Raw genomic sequence first — 18,439 nt, 5'->3', positions numbered from 1 at the left:
GAACTGTCTTTAATTATTCCCCCTATGGATTGTTATCCCCTTTGCCTTTCTTTGAGATAACATGTATATTTAAAACATCTCACTGCAATTTTTATTTATGAGTTTACCTAACAATATTTAGCATGACTATGTTATAAATATGTACTATTGGCTAAACACAATCACATATAGTCTTGATACTTAGAGGGGCTTTGGGTTGTTGTTGGCGCCATATCCCACATCAGGATCGTCAAGGAAGCTACTTGTCAATTTATGACCCGTTTGCCCTACTATTTCAAGTTTTATTTATTAATTTTAAGTTTAAAAATAATTTAATTAGAAAACTATCTACGTTTCAGATCCTTATACTTGTCATTCTCATTTTGATTGTTTAGTTTTAAGTTTTATAGTCTTTACACTACCCTAGATTTGCTGATTATTTACTAAAACTAGTGGTCATCCACGGGACCCAGTGTTAAATCAATGATCATGAGATGATGATGAGAATAAACCAAATAATGATTATAATTGATTATAATATATGTTAGATAAAATAGATAGTTAATTAGTAGGTAATTAACTATCTAAAGAACCTAACCAAATCCACCGTTTGTGCAGGAGATGAAGGGATTGGTCATATTCTCAAAATAGCTTTATCACTTTAGTCCGGTCGACCGATATCACAAAGGCGGCACAAACCATGATTCTCTAATCAAACCATCTATTCGACTATCTTTATAACGAAACAAGTAGATGATCGACTCGGCAGTGAAAAACGGTTTTACCGCTCTACTGTATGATCGGTAAACCTATCATCTATACCTCGAAGAGAAATCGGCTCATATTCTTCCTTAATGTGTCCGGTCCACTAATATTGAAAAGACGATGCAACCGGTGATCTGTCCAATAAAATACTTGGTGCAATCTTAAGCTTCTATACAAATTATAAAATGACCGGCAGCTTGACCGATCAAATTAAAGATGTGGAATCAGTCCTATACTAAGAGATTTAAACTAAGAACAACTGGAAGTTTCCATTTTGGTCTAATTCAGAATTCTTTGGGAATATGCACTTGGAAGCTTTCAAGTGTACAGATTATTATTGTCATTTTAATGTAAGTCTGATAATTGACTTTGGGAAGCAAAAGACTGCCAAAAGTGATCAGATACCTATTTTGGTATAAGTCCAACAGTAGTCCCCAAGGAGCAGGTATCTGTCAAACCGCTCTAGATGATCAAATCAATAGAAGACAAACCTGCCAGCTGATACGTTTCTTGGGAAGTAGCAACCGCATTTAATGCCATGTTGCACCTTCTTGACCGACCAATCAGAATCAAGGATCAAGAATTATCATGCAAGTATGTATTAAATGAGAAATATGACCGTTGTCACATTTCACTATTTAAGATAAGCTTGAAGAACAACAGCAAGACACCTAGAACAACACAAGACAGTGAGACATCATATTTTAGAATTGAATCAAAGCCTAAATTGTTCTTGTTTACATACTGTCTAAAGTGTTGAGTGTAGTACAATTCTATTCATTCTATGTAAAAAGTGAGAGTTGTAAGTCAATAACGAGCAGTAAATAAGCCTCGATTATTTGACGTATTGTAAAGTGTATTGAATATTCTTAGTGAATATCCTTCTCGAGTTCGAGAAGAAGGGGTGACGTAGGAGCTTTATCTCCGAACATACATAAATCTTGTGTTGTGTTTCTTCTCTACTTCATACATCTTTATTGTTGTCCAAACTGTGTGTGTTTTTCTTCAAGTTAAAACAAACTATTCCTCACTTTAACTCAGTTCAAGAGTTTGTGACACCTTGTGTAGTATTGAGACCGATATTAACCTCTAATAGGGTTAGTATCAACCGGCGTTTGTGTAAGCGTTCGTCCTAGCGAGACCCCAGTCTCCTTCGGCGATCCTGATCCTAACAATATATATATACATTGGTTAATGATGGATATTTTCACACCATGATTTTATTCTATGAATACCTGTGTACTTACAAGCTCAATTACATTCTTTCTCCAACCAAATTGCATATCTATTATCAATCATTCACTCCAGATTGAATTTGAATTTGAATTGGATTTAGATGTTTAATCATAATAAGATAGGTATTTTACTTGATTTCCTGTGTCAATACTTTTGACTTGATTTCCATTTTAAGTATTCAAAAACCGAATTAATAGACCAACTATTCCACCATTCCACCACTTGAAGCTAAAAGACTAGACTGATGGGGAGACCAAGTTATGGCCTAAACTACAGCTATATGCTTTGTTAATTTTAGAACTAACTGTTGTGATAGTAGGTTTCAAACCAAAAGCTGTTTCATTCATCTTCTTCTTACAGATAATAAACCATCCATACATGATTATCAAGTTTGCTATCATCATATGACCATTTCAATCTACATACCTAATTCATTACAACAAAATTAGACTCGTTATAACAAAATTCAGATGCAAGCTCTATGTTCTATTATTGATTTATTCTCTAGTTTGCAGGTAGAGCAAACAATTAGGCACATGAAAATGGAAAAGATCAACATTTGTTGTCGGTTAAGAAGATAACACATATGATAAAGACAACGATGATGAAAGTGATGGAAGTGAAGAAGATCCAGTGTAATCTCGTGTACTAGTCAGTTATATTGGATCGACGTATATACATTACTTAATTGTTTTGTCTTTAAGTATACAAATTTGTCTTTTAGTTTAATTGTTTTCTTAAACAATTAAAACATCATTAAAACTTGTAATATATATATATATATATATATATATATATATATATATATAATAATAATATTGTTTAAAGGATTTATGTTTTTTTTAATATTATTATTTTAAAGGTTAATAATTGGTAGGTAATGATTTTCTAAATGTTCTTTTTAAAGATTATTTAATTTGAAAATAAATAAAAAATAAAAATTCAGATAAAATTGTCAAAAGAAACTAAAAATAAATTTAAAAATAAAATAGATTTTTGGTAACGCTTAAATGAATGTTACCGACGCTTAAATAAGCGTTGCTAAAACTTACGCCCACCCTGCTTTTAACGACATAAGAATAAGGGTCGGTGATCTTTTTGGCAACGCTTTTAAGGGTTCACAGAAGTCTTTTTAAGCGTCGCCAGAAGTCCTTTTTGTTGTTGTGTATGGGGCATCGTCATACCACATTCTTTAAAATAAATAAAAATTGTCTTTGATAAAATTATATAAACGAATTTTTTAATATTATATATTTTATAGTATATTAAAAATGTATTAGTGTGAGATCGGGGAAAAGTCAGGACGGGGAACAAAAATACCATTCTCGATGAACTACCGGTCAAACTGAGAAAAACTACCCATAATGGGGAATTTTGGATCAGAACCGCATTGAGGATTATAATTGACATCCCTATTCTTGATCCTCACCTCTCAAGGTTTTCTTGACGCTATGTTTCGGACGATTTGGTCCTACAAATTATTGATTGGAGTTTTTCGAAAGGGGTTCTCGTTGGCTTTTTTTATCCTCACGGTGAGTGAGAAAAAATAGGTGATAAGAGGGAATGGGGATTTATTTGATTTTCTTATTTTGGGATTTGGGCATCTACGCATGGGCCTTGTTTGATTTGCTTCTTTGGGGTCTAGCATCTGTGTATGGACTTTGTTTGACCAACATTTATTTTCTTAACTTGAAAAACAAACACACAACCAAATTAAGTAAATAAATAAGATTCATTTTAATCCATTTTTTTGTGAGATTTTTATTTTATCTAAATAATCTCAAATTTTAATTATAAACCTATAGTGCAAAATACGGGTGTCTATAATAGTACAACAACTTTCTCAATTTATACATAAACTACTTTGTAACTCCAGGAATCTCGTAGCTTAACACATGTGGGTGGACACATGACAATACGGGCCCATAGTGGCTCGAGGTTCAATAGTTCAACCTTTGTTTGAGTGTTAGTCATATTTTAAAATAAAAAATTATTTTTTTAAAAATTTTGATAGTACCTGTAGCTTTTAAAATTAATTATGTAAAAAAATTAATTTTATTCAAATTTTAATAATTTGGGGATTTTCTATAATCAAATGACAATTTGATCTTTTATGAAATCTGATTTAAATTAATTAAAACATAATTAATTTAAAAAAGATTATTTATTTGAAGACAGAGTCACCAATTGATTTTAGAAAAATCATTAAAAAGGTGTACGTGTACAAATTTATTTTATACTAGAGTTTTGTTTTGGTTCGAAGTTTGGTGATACTCGGGAAAAGGGGTTTCGCTCAATTTCCTCTATACTCGTTTAAAAAGGTCTCTACTTTATAAATTTGGCTTTTTGAAAATCGGTTGTATAACGTTTTGAGTTTTAACCGTTTATTCTTCTGGTCTTAGTCATGCTTCTAGGATTTAACATTATTTGAAATATTGAAACAACAATATTAAAATGTTGGTACATGATGCGGATGATCATTAGGATGGAAATACCTGAAGAATATAAGTCATTTTTTAAAGGCATTAGGGTTTAGAAATAAAAGCCAAACAAGTTTTTGTTGAAATATCCCAAAAATATTTAAAATGCATTTTCTAAATTTTCAAGATTTAAAAAAAATGATTTGGAATCCCAAAATTACAAAAATAATTTTGGGTTTTTAAAAGTGGAACCAAATAAGCCTTAGGATCGGAGTCCTAAAGCTTGAGTCCGATTTTATCAGTCGGGGTCCGGAAACCCTCGGTCTGGGCTCGGGAGCTCTTGGTCTGAGTACTGGAGTCTCTCGATCGAGGTGCTAAGGACTCTCCGTCCTTAGCTGATCTTACCGGTCTAGGTGTAAAAGCCTAGCGGTCCTGGGCTAGCCTTGGGCTAGGCTTTTCTGTCAATGTGTATAAACCTCTCGATCTAGGGCTAGCTCTAGGCTAAGCTCCTCGGTCCTAGGCTTGGGTACTCTTAGTCCTAGGTCTGGAATTCTCGAACCCAAGGTTAGACCTTTTGGTCCTAGGTCTTGGGAGTCTGGGTCCCAAGTTTGAATTTCTCGGTTGTGAGGTTTAGAATCTCGGTCCTAGGTCAGACCTCTCTATCCTAGGTGAGAATCCTCGGTTAGATTTCTCGGTCTTAGCTCAAAAACATTGGTCCTAGATCTCGGTCCTAACCTAAGAACACTGGTCATAAGTCTCGGTCCTAGCTTATTTTTATCTGTCCTTGATCTTGGTTTGGACCAAGGATCCTCGGTTGTATCTCTCGGTCCTAAGCTCACAGGCCTCGGTCCTTAAGAACACAATGATTCGCTTTTTAAAACTTATTTTTTAGCTCTGATTCTTTGATTTATGAGCTTGGATAGCTTCACAACGCTCCTAGGAACATGTTGATTATCATCTCAACGTATCAATTGACATGAATGATAATCAATTTATTCCAAACAGTTTATGATCAAAATTTGGGTTTTTGATTTAAAAGTTGTTTTGAAGTGAAAGGAGCTATCCAATAGCTTCCTTATATTACATATACTTGATTGGTACCAAACAAGAACACTGTCTATTCGTTTTGACAAAATTAAGAACTAATTTTTTTTATTTATTTATTGAAAATTTTGATTTTGATCAAACATGATCGGGATGGATCAAACATGATCCAAATAGTTACCCAACATCATTACAATCATGTTGGGAAGCTTTATGGGTCATGATTCGATCGAATTAACCCAAGAACAACAAACCCATTTTTTTGTTTTTTAAAATTCAAATTTGGGTTTTTGTTATTTAGATCGATTGATCGGTTTTATCATATCTAGATAGTTTATAAGGTGGCCGCTTTTTTGAAATGCTGGTTACGAAAATGCCAAACCAATCAAAATTGTATATAACCATGATCACCACTACCTCTTATGTTCTTTGAGGTCTAGGGTTACCTCGGTTTTTGTTAAGTATCACCTTTGTTTTGAAATTACCTTTGTTTTGAAATTGACAACTTTAGGAAGGCCTTCTTTTTGAGCCCTTATATTTGATGTTGGTTATGTACATCAAGAATCTAATCTTATCTTAATAACATATATATAATAAAGTTAATATCATTAAAAATATGCATTAAACTAATAACATCAAATACTTTGTGTCAATTTAACTATTTGAGTTATTATTATTTTGGGGTCAAAATAATTGATTCTAAATTATATAAAAAAACAAAAGAAATAGAAAGATACTCTCAAGTCTCGCCTACCCTCTCTAGTTTTTTTTAAGTCAATTTATATAAAAACATCTAATAAAGTATACAAATTAAGAAGAAAAAAAATTATCATATGAGATTGTTAGAATGCATACAAAAAAATCATAGAAGAAGGCGGACTGTCATCTTCTAAAAACTAACGAATTAGAACGACTAGCAAGATCACATTGCCACTCAAAGTTTTTTAATTATTAAATATATACTTCCATGTGATGATCTCATTCGAGTTGAAAATTGTGTTTGGTAGAAATATTAAACCAGTAAAAAATGTATTTAATAATATCAATATTACTCACAAATTATCATTTTATAATAAATTCTTTAACAATATTTAAAAAGTACTTTATTAAATGTCAAAATATTTTATTATTATTATTATTTTAAAACTTTTGTGACTGAAACTACTCGGTAGAGTTTGACCTTAATAATATTTTTAAATTATTTAATTAAATAAACTAAACTACTTATATTAGTTTAAATGTAAAATTATTATATATTTTCAGTATAATATACCAGTTAAATAAAATATAAGAATATTTTTTTTACTAGCCCAAAACTTCGAGAACAGCCTGTGTTTATGGATATAGCATATTTACCCTCAACCCTTTCATCTTTGGATCTAGTAAGAGCCCCCCAAGTGGAATCCAACTGAGATACAAAGAGGGAGAAAATCCCATCTTCAGGCTAGGATAGAGGTCATGTGCAAGACATTTACTTTATGGGCAAAAATTCTTAACTTTAGCTTTAACCAAAATCATAAAACATCATTGATAAATAGAAGTTGAGAAATCATGTAGGATGAATTAGGTAAACCAACCTCAGCTCTAACCATAATCATGGAGGGAGTCTCAATCAAATTTACAAATAGCGAAGAACATATTTATAATCCGTTTAACACATCTTTAACCAATTTAACACGTTTTGAGCCGTTTAATACATTTTTGTCTTGATTAACATATTTTTAAAACTCATTTAACATAATTTTATACATTACCGTTAAACACATTTTTGATCAATTTAACACGTATTTATTTCGTTTAGCACAATTTTGACTCATTTAATGCGTTTTTAATCCGTTTAACAACTATTTGATTGTTTTGTCATGTTTAACCTGTCTTTTAGTCATTTAATACATTTTTAACTTATTTTAGCATATTTAATAAGTATGTGACTAATTAATCTCATTTAATATATTTTTGTCAAATTTAATATATTTTAAATTTGTTTAATACGTTTTTTATTCGTTTAATATTTTTTTTGACTTAATCACATTTGACTTTAATATTCTTTTATTTTAAAATTAATTAAATATATAAATTAAAAAATAAATATTATATTTATGAGTAAAAGATATAAGAAAAAATAGACTAGAGAAAGAAGCATGATGAACAAGGGATAAGAAAAGATGAAATGGAATGAAATGAAAGAGAAAGAGAAAGGAGGATATAGGAGGTGAGCTGAGAAAGGATAGGGATAGGAAGATGACGCACATAAGTGATATAAGTTAAAATTATTTTATTGGGATAATTTGAATAATATTAACCTAATCCGAAATAAACCAAACCCGAATTAAATCCAACCAAATTCACCCGATCCAAATTTAAACCAAATCAAATTAACTCATCCAAATTCATATTTGAAGCTTGAGTTAAGATTGAAATTTGAGCCAATCCAAATTATACTCACCCCTACCTATGATATCAACTTTAGTTACAAAGGTCAACAATCCCTTCTCAAACAAAATTTAACACATTTTTTTAATGAGGAATGATCAACCTTAAGAACAATAAAAATGTATAGAATTCCTCCATTTATAATTTATTAATTAGAATGTCTTATACTTATTCATTTTCTTTTATTATTTTGTGTTTATTAAATCATAAATAGTTATTCCCTGGCTGTTCATTGAATTTCAAATAGTTTGAAAAGAAAATTAAACAATATCAAATGTGCAAGTCCAATTATATTTTTAACTTTTTTGGAAAAGAAATTAATTTTTATTAATTCAAATAAGGAGTTACATATTTATATGCATGCGGTTTTTTCTTTCGTCCTATCCCGTTTTAGAAAAGATTTTTTTTTCCAGAAGAACCTTTCCTATTAGTTGGTTTTCCATTTGAATGCCCCATTTTAAGGGCTGTTTGTGCAATTCGCAATTAGTCGGTCACATGTTTTACCTATCCTTTCGAGTGCTCCTCTCATGGAGGGGACGCAATGAAGAACTTAAATGATAGACTTAACCCGTGCATTATTTGAGGAAAAAACTTTTCTACGGAAATTATGTTATAGAACCCCTTGTCTTACATTTCTCTCGAATCTCATACAATATAGACAAAAAGACTATCATTTCGGAAGTTATCCTATCTTAGACATGATGAACCGAAATAAAGTTTTACAGCATAAAATTTTTCATTTGGCCCATACATATTTTAGATTAGTACGTATTGAAACGTAATAAGTTAATTGATTTTGAGAGTCATCAAGTTTACTTCACAAAGAAACTAAAGGAAAGAAAATAATGAATTTATTTTTAAGGATCACGTGCTTGGTTACGCATTAGGAAAGAGTCTTCGACGCAATGTCCTATGTGCTTATCCTGATGGACAATCTCTATTCGAATGTAATTGATCATTATTTGTTTGAGAGGATTGTTACACATGCGTTATGACTTTAGAACTTTTTCTCTATTGTGATTTTCCTAACCCAGGTCTAATATAAGGAGTTAGCCATATTTCTTGCTTAGAGATGACTTTAAACATCAATTAAGTTTAAGACAAGGTTGAGACAACAAAGCCACGAGTGTGTCGCAATCAAAAGAAGAACACAAATATGAAGTGAAAAATTCACGCATTCCTTGATTGGGATTCAAACTGTGGATCCTTGTAGAAAAGGAGTACACGAGTATTCAAAAATTCACATTGAGAATTTTGAGGTATTAGAGCCCCGTTTATGTCACTACAAAACTCAAGCTTTTTTTCAAAAATATTTGAAAAGTTCTAAAAGTTTTCATACATGTCAAGAATAGATTTGGAAGAATGAGTTAGGCCTTTGGGTCTAGCCCAATCAAGCATTAAATTAAATAAGCAAAACCTAAGAATGTTGCTCATTCTATCACTTCTAGAGAGAGAACATTCTGCAAAGAAGAAGACAAAACAGAGAAAAAGAAACAGAGGAAGAAAAAGAAAAGAAGATAGTAGATCTCTTACATTTTCACATTCAGGTTCCAATTTCTTGTTGTCTTATATCTAGACTAGCTTGAGTCTGAATGAAATTGGTTTTTCTCTATTTGTATACCTCAACTTTGGGTTTAAAGTTGAGAAGAACATCTGTATCTATTTCTTGTTTATAGTGAAATTTGCTGGTTGGCCCCGTGGGTTTTTACCCTCCAAGTTGAGAGGATTTTCTACGTAAATCTGGTGTTGTTTTATTCTATTCTTGATCTTCTGTTTTAGACTTGGATAACCTGTGTATTTACCCATCTCACATTGCTAGATTACAGTATAAAAGTAATCTTCGTTTTCAAAATTCCCAACAATTGGTATTAGAGCTGTTATGTTTATTTTTGAAGAGTGTTTTTGTAGGTTGAGATGGAAGGAAATAGCACAATGATCAGGTTGACAAATAATAATTGGCAGATTTGGAAATCCAAGATGGAGGATATCCTTTACTGTAAAGACTTGTATGAGCCGGTTGAAGGAGATAGTGCGAAGCCAAAAAATATGTCTGACAGTGATTGGACAAAATTGAACCGGAAAGCAGTCGGCACAATCAGACAGTGGCTTGATGATAACTTGTATCACCATGTAGCAAGTGAGAAGAGTGCACATGAGTTGTGGAAAAAGATGGAGTCATTGTATGAGTAGAAAACAGCAGGTAACAAAGCGTTTTTGATTCGAAAGTTAGTAAATCTGAAATTCAGAGAAGGTGCAGGTGTTGCTGAGCATTTAAATGAGTTCTAGAGCTTGATTAATCAATTGTCAGTGATGGAGATGGCCTTAGAAGATGAGCTGCAAGCCTTATTGCTCTTGGGATCATTGCCCGACAGTTGGGAGACATTGGTTGTGACAGTCAGTAATGCAGCTCCGAATGGTATTCTTACTATGAGTATAGTTACTAGCAGTTTGTTCAATGAGGAGACAAGAAGGAAGTCAACTAATACAAATAGTGCACAAGCCCTTGTCATAGAAAACAGGGGAAGAGTTGAATATCGATAACAATCAAGAGGGCATAACAAGTCCAGAGGCAGATCAAAATCTAAGGGAAGACAGTGTTATCACTGTGGTATAGAAGGTCACATGAAGAAAAATTGTAAAGCCTGGAAAAGACTATAGAATGAAGGCAAAAATCAGAAAAAGATGATGAAAATAGAAATACAACAACCACAGTAACTATAGATGATATAATAATTATTTCTTGTGAAAATGAACAATATCTACATGTAGAAGGTCACCAAGGAGTTGAGTGGATAGTTGATACAGGTCCTTGCTATCATGCTACACAAAATAGAGAGTTCTTCATGACTTACAAGGCTGGAGATCTTGGTATAGTGAAGATTAATAATACTAGTCACTCGAGCATTGTGAGTATTGGTGATATTTGTTTGCAGACAAAGCTGGAACATCAGTTAACACTAAAAGATGTGCGACATATTCCTGATTTGCGTCTAAACTTGATATCATGTGATGCATTGGACAAAGATGGATTCAAGCATTACCTTGGTAGTGGAGAATGGAAGCTCAACAAGGGATCAATGATTGTAGTAAAATGGAAGTCGTGGAACTCCTTATACAGAACCCATGTGAAGATACTCAAGAATGAGTTGAATGCAGTACAAGATGAAAGCTCTTTAATTCTGTGGCATCAATGTCTCTGCCACATTAGTGAGAAAGGGTTACGAATTCTGGTGAGGAAGCTTCACATCCCCTCAACCAAAGATGAGGTTCTGGATCTATGCGACTACTGCCCATTTAGTAAGCAACACAGAGTCTCTTTTAGTCAAACATCAGAAAGGAAACAAAATGTGCTTGACTTGGTTTATTCTGATGTGTGTGGTCCTTTTGAGGAGGAGTCATTGGGTGGCAATCGATACTTTCTAACATTTATTGATGATGCATCTGAAAAGGTGTAGGTTTATTTCATGAGAATGAAAGACCAGGTATTTAATTACTTTCAAAAGTTCCATGTCATGGTAGAAAGAGAGACATACAATAAACTGAAATGTCTTTTCTCTGATAACGGGGGAGAGTATACCTCCAAGGAGTTTAAAGCATATTGTGTAAAATATGGAATTCGACATGAGAAAATAGTCCCTGGAACTCCAAAACACAATGGTGTGGCTGAGAGAATGAATCGCACCATTGTAGAAAAGGTGAGATGCATGCTGAAGATGACAAAGTTGCCAAACAGTTTTGGGCAGAAGCAGTTCACAGAGCTTGCTATCTCATAAACAGGTCACCCTCTGTTCCTTTGAAGTTTGAAATACCATAAAGAGTATGGTCTAAGAAGAATATTTTATACTTGCAATTAAGTGTGTTTTGATGCAAAACATATGTGCATATTTCAAAAGATCAAAGATCCAAGTTGGATGATAAAACAATTCCATGTATTTTCCTTGGGTATGGAAATGAGGAATTTGAGTATAGATTATGGGACCCTAAAAAGAAAAAAATTGTTAGATGTAGAGATGTTGTGTTCTTCGAGGGCCAAAATGGGATAAACCAAGAAATCAACGAGAAGTCATAGAGAGTTGATGAGTCTATAGAACTCATACCAATTCCTTCACATGTACAATCAACAGTAACATATGAAGATGAACATAATGAAGAAGCCACTGAGGAAACCTCTGACATGAATGCTAGTAATGATGATGAGACTGTTTATGATGTTTCTAAGCAGGGGGAGCAACATCATCAAGAGGAGCCAGAAGAGCCACCATTAAGAAGGTCTGAAAGAGAGCACCAACCTTCTAAAAGGTACCCTTCTTCAGAGTATATTCTATTGACAGAAGAAGGAGAGCCAAAAAGTTTTCAGGAGGCACAAGTTCATAAAGACAAAGATAAGTGGCATAATGCAATGAGAGATGAGATGAAGTCATTGCAAGAGATGGGCACATATGAGCTGGTGGAACTTCCTAAGGGTTAAAAGACATTGAGAAACAAATGGGTGTTCAAGATAAATAGAGATGAAAATGGAGAAATTATGAAGTACAAAGCTCGACTTGTTGTAAAGGGTTTTGGACAGAAATAAGGCATCGACTTTGAGGAGATTTTCTCTCCAGTGGTAAAGATGACTTTCATTCGTACAGTGTTAGGTCTAGTAGCTAACTTAGACCTTGAGATTGAGCAACTTAATGTAAAAACTACATTTCTTCATGGTAACTTGGAAGAAGAGATCTACATGGTGCAACCAGAGGGATTTGAAGTGAAAGAAAAGGAGAACATGGTTTGTAAATTAAAGAAGAATCTATACGGTTTGAAACAAGCTCCGAGACAGTGGTACAAGAAATTTGACTCTTTTATGATGAGTCATGAGTACCAGAGAACCAAGGCAGATCCGTGTGTTTACTTCAAAAGATTTTCTAATGGAAAGTTTCTAATCCTTTTACTTTATGTTGGTGATATGTTGATTGTAGGACATGATGCTCAGATAATAGCCATGTTGAAGAAGCAGATGTTCAAGACATTTGATATGAAAGACATGGGCCAAGCACGTCAGATATTGGGAATGCAGATTACTCGTGACAGAAAGGCTAACAGACTTTGGTTGTCACAAGAGAAGTACATTGAAAGGGTGCTTGAAAGATTCAACATGCAAGGAGATAAGGAAGTAAGTTGTCCACTTCCTAGCCATTTTAAATTGAGCAAGAAGATGTGTCCATCAATAAAGAAAGAAATTGATGAAATGTCAAGTGTTCCATACTCCTCAGCTGTAGGGAGTCTGATGTATGCAATGGTTTGCACTAGGCCAGATATAGCGCACGCAGTCGGGTGTGGTAAGTAGGTTCTTCTCTAATCTAGGAAAACAACATTGGGAAGCAGTGGAGTGGATTCTTAGATATTTATGGGGCACTTCCAATTTATGTTTGAGTTTTGGAAATGGTGAAGTTGTGTTAGAAGGTTACACATATGCTGATATGGCTGGAGATCTAGATCACAGAAAATCCACTTCGGGTTATGTGTTTACTTTTGCAGGGGAGCCGTGTCATGGCAATCCAAGTTGCAAAATTGTGTGGCTTTGTCAACAACACAAGCAGAATACATTGCAGCAACTGAAGCTGGTAAGGAGTTATTGTGGATGATTAAATTTCTCCTAGAGCTTGGTATGCAACAAGAAGATACAATCGTTTTCTATGATAGTCAGAGTGCCATAGATTTGAGCAAAAATGCTACATATCATTCCATAACTAAGCATATTGATGTGAGGTTTCATTGGTTAAAAGATGTAATAGAAAACCAACAAATGAAGCTAAAGAAAATCCACACGGATAAGAACCCATCAGACATGTTTACGAATATTGTTCCAAAAGACAAGCTCGAGCTCTATTGTCGGTTTGTCGGCATGAATACCAAGTGATGACTTGAAGATCGGTGTGCCTCTCTCCGTGGGCTGGAGGGAGAGATTGTTGGACCTTTGGGTCCAGCTCAATCAAGCATTCAATTAAACAAGCAAAACTTAAGAATGTTGCTCATTCTATCACTTTTAGAGAGAGAACATTCTACAAAGAAGAAGAAAAAATAGAGAAAAAGAAACAGAGGAAGAATAAGAAGAGAAGGAGACAGTAGATCTCTTACATTTTCACCTTCAAGTTCCAATTTTTTGTTGTCTTATATCTAGACTAGCTTGAGTCTGAATGAAATTGGTTTTTCTATGTTTGTATACCTCAACTTTGGGTTTAAAGTTGAGAAGAACATTTGTATCTGTTTCTTGTTTATAATGAAATTTGTTGGTTGACCCCATGGATTTTTACCCTCCAAGTTTAGAGGATTTTCTACGTAAATCTGGTGTTGTTTTGTTTTGTGCTTGATCTTCTGTTTTAGACTTGGATAACCTGTGCATTTACACATCTCACTTTGCTAGATTACAGTATAAAAGTAATCTTCGTTTTCAAAATTCCCAACAGAATTCTACGCTAGAGTTTGAAATTTTCAGTGTTATAGAACTCCAGACATGACACTGCGAAATAGAGTATTCTTTCAAACGTGCCCCCAAAATTCTGAATTTTTTATGAAAGTCAAAAATATTTTTGTAGACATGTTATAAAAATTTCATATTTTCGAATTTCTAATATTCGAGATATGAATTTTCAAAGATAGATTGTTTTCCAACGAAGTCCTAAAAATTATGAAAAAATAATATAATTGTAGAAATAATATTTTTGACTATCCTACATTTTTTTGGATTTTCTAAAATGAATGAGAGGCTCTAATCCATGAAAAGAGTTTATTTGATGTAAAATTGAACCAAACAAACTTTGAGAAAATTTTTAAAATTATAAATTAGAACTTTAAGGCCAAAATTGAATCTTAATGAAGTTCAGGACTGATTTGGACGTGAAAGAATAGTCTAGGGGCCGGATAATTACAAATTAATTAAATTAATTCGAATTAGAATATTGAGGTGGAATTTAGAAAGTATAGAAGATGAATGTTTGATTTGAACATGTGATTGACTTCCAAACATATACAAAATGTGAAAGAACTTTTGGCAGAATTATAGGACATTAGGCCAGAGAATTCCAATTAGATCAGAATCAACCTAAGATAACGTCATACGCATCATTCATTAAACAAATAACAATTCAAACAAATTAAATCACAAGTTTCTCAAACAACTCAAGTAGAATATGAATATTGATGAACTTGATTAGCAAACTGTTATGATGTCAATTTAATTCATTTACAATATAATTAGAACTTACTTTAAGATGAATTAAGAAGCACCAAAAGAGCCGGAACTAAGACTTCGGCCGGATGTAGGTGCTTTCGTCGGAGAAGAAGCACATTAGGTACGGTGATCCTCAGACTTTTGATGTTCTTCTTTTGCTAGCGATTGAGAATTCTCAAGTGTATCTCTCTAGAAACTAGGCAAATGATGATCTCTGTTCGTTAACTCTCTTAAAAAAATGTTAGAAAATGCCTTTAAATGTCCCAAGGCAAGGGTAAGTCGGTTTCATTGGATATCGGCTCAACGAGTCAAATGGGCAGTGACTCGGGCCTTAGGGTGAGTTTGGGTAGAGTGAATTGTGTAGGTAACAGGTCAATCTTCAATCTCCAACTTGAATCACTTGTATACCAAGTTGTGATTTTTTAAAGTTAGCATTTTTTAGAGTTCCGTTTTTAACTGTCTTATGAAAATAGAAACTTTGTCGATCCACCCTAGGTGGCTTAGGACATGCCAAAGCTTGGGGATTTTTAGAAAGGTGAGTCAATTGTCTACCGCTCTCATGTTGTTCACCAATGTCAAGACATGTGGTAGGTCCATGCATTTCTCAATGTAACATCATTGACCATGAATTGACACGTTGGGTTACGAGCGACCTAGGGTGGGCTATGGGTAAAATTATAAGCGTTGCTTGATGTCTTTAAAAATAAAACTTAAAGACCTTTCCAACTGTAGCTCATTTACCCCAAATGGTTGGGTAAATTGTGAGCTATAAATTTTTAAAGTGAAACCTAGCTTCAGTTTTCTATAGGAACTAGGTTAGTGCACATCGTATTGTGTGGCCACCTTAACTTTCAAATGACAATTAATTAGGACCTATGACATTCAATCATGCTATATCTTAGCTTTCCAACAGTAGATAAAAATTCATTTTTGAGGACATGTGGCTCAAGTTATGAATTTTAAACCGAAGGTATATCATGTTTGATCCTATTTTGGACATCTTGTCTTGCATCGATGATTTTTCACGACCAAGAGTTGTAATCCAATATTAGACCAAATCAATCTTGTAGAGGACTCTCCAAGATTTCCAAAACATCTAAGATCATCCAAATCTATCTAATATTGAGGTTTAGACGAGTTTTAGAAGTTATGGATAATGGCTGGTCTTCCTTCAGCCGTAACACACTATGTGAAGTACCCATGAGTTCTTTCATGTATAGCTTATGCTGATGTAACAATGATGTCATCCCACTAGTTTGAATGGTCTTGGAACGGTTGACTCACGTTGACCAAGTCTCGAACTATTTAGTTTGACTCGGTTTTCTTCTTTTCAGCTTTTTGAAAACTTTCTATACAAAATTATTAATAACAATATTATATGAACATATCAGATCTTCTAAGTTGTGATTTTTTTTATGAAAAATGATACTTGGGCACAAAAATAAGCAATAAAATAGTTGTTCTATACATATTACCAAATAACAATATTATACTAAAAAATCATGATTTTTTGAACCGGTCAACCTGAAGGTATCAACTCATCCAAATTTGGAGTATTTTGAAAAAAAAATCAACGTTTGGACCAAGTTTAAAAAGGCAAATTGGGTCTCTTTTGAAAATATGTTTCTATTTTTAGTCTTTATGTCCAACAATCAAGTATGATCATCATATCAGACTAAACATATTTATTTTAATTTAGGGTTACAAAAATGAGGTGCCTACAATATAAAAAATTAAATTGCAAAATATTGCCAACAAATCAAAACAACTAAATAAAAATACAAGTGTTAAATAACATGACATATTTGCAATAATTAAAATTCTAATGTTGAAGATCGAACAATCTTATAATTTCTTGAGGGTGATTCCAAAGATCCGTAATGATGAGTGATAAAGTAGAGCAAGCCAAACAAACCAATCAAATAGTGTCGGAATAATATCTACAAAATATTCTAAGTTGTATAGAATTTTGTCCTAGACTGAGGTTGGTAAGCAACGTTGGAAAAGGCCGTGCTAATTCATAACTGATCATCTACATATATGGTAAAAAAAAGTGAGAAATCCGTAGAAATAATGGGAGGATACATGTAATAGGTCCTTCGACTAAAAAATCTTATTCAATGACTCTTATTAGAAATATAAAAAACAATTCAAAATCCGGTAAGTTTATCTCCTTTGTTGCTAAAATGTGACGAATACGAACTCAAAAAAGCATCACCAACACAATCGGAGGATATGAGCATCAATTAAAAGATTCACCGAAGATTGGAAGAATTATTCGGATTACAAAAATTCGAAATAAGAAAATTTGATTCAACTAAATAAGATGATGCATCGAATAAAATACATTACCAACTAAAATCTGAATGGTGCAAAGAAAAACATGACACCCACATTTGCTTGAAAAGCCATGAGAGGGGCAAATAAAGAATATCTTTTCAATTTCTCTAAAAATACAATTTCTGGAAGAGAACAGATAAGAAGACGAGTTATATATATTAATTGAACTTCTAAATTTGACAATGTTTAATTTTTCCATGGAACCTTTCAAAATCAATTTTGAAAATTTCATTAACCAATGTTTAAAGAATAATTTCAACTTCATTGCTTGAGTATTGCTTACTTTGAGCATTAATGAACTCAATCCCAAAAAGTGAGTATGTGAGTAGGATAAAATCTTTTATTTTTAAAATTTGTTTTGTTCAACTCATTTTGATTGTCATAGCCTCTATCCTGTTTGGATGTTCTACCTTTCCGAAAACCATCTGTACATGAATGATTTTTCATTTGGTATCGCAAACAAAGATTTCACAAATATGAGAAATTATGGAAGCAACCATTACAAATGACAAAACAAGTTTATTCAAACTTTAATGTGAAGTGTAAAAAATGATTAAGAATGCAATTAAGTTTAACTTTATGAGGATTAATATTAAAGATATTTTTAAATAAAAACATATTCATTGAAGAGCTTTCTTGTATTTTGTTATTTAATTTATAGCTTTCAAAATTTGGAAGATTGAAATTGTAATAAAGTAAGAGAAATTAGTTTCAAGAATGTTTAGATCCAAAACTTTTGTAATATACAATGAATAAACGTTTGAGTTGACGTTTCATTAAAGTTTTTACAAAAACAACATCAACTACTTTAAATTTAAATTTTAGTTGTAAGTTTGAAAGCATCCAAACAGGGCTCAGTATCATGATATTATATTTTAAATAATACTAATGAATAATGATACTTATCTATTTTGTAGATAGTTATAATTTTATTTTAAAATAAGTTATTTTATTTAAGTTAGATGGTGATTTAAGATAATATAAGATAGTTTATGGGTTAAAGTAATATTTG

The sequence above is a fragment of the Impatiens glandulifera genome, chromosome 1, assembly GCF_907164915.1.
Source record: "Impatiens glandulifera chromosome 1, dImpGla2.1, whole genome shotgun sequence".
Lineage (NCBI taxonomy): Eukaryota > Viridiplantae > Streptophyta > Magnoliopsida > Ericales > Balsaminaceae > Impatiens > Impatiens glandulifera.
This window is presented reverse-complemented; position numbering follows the sequence as displayed.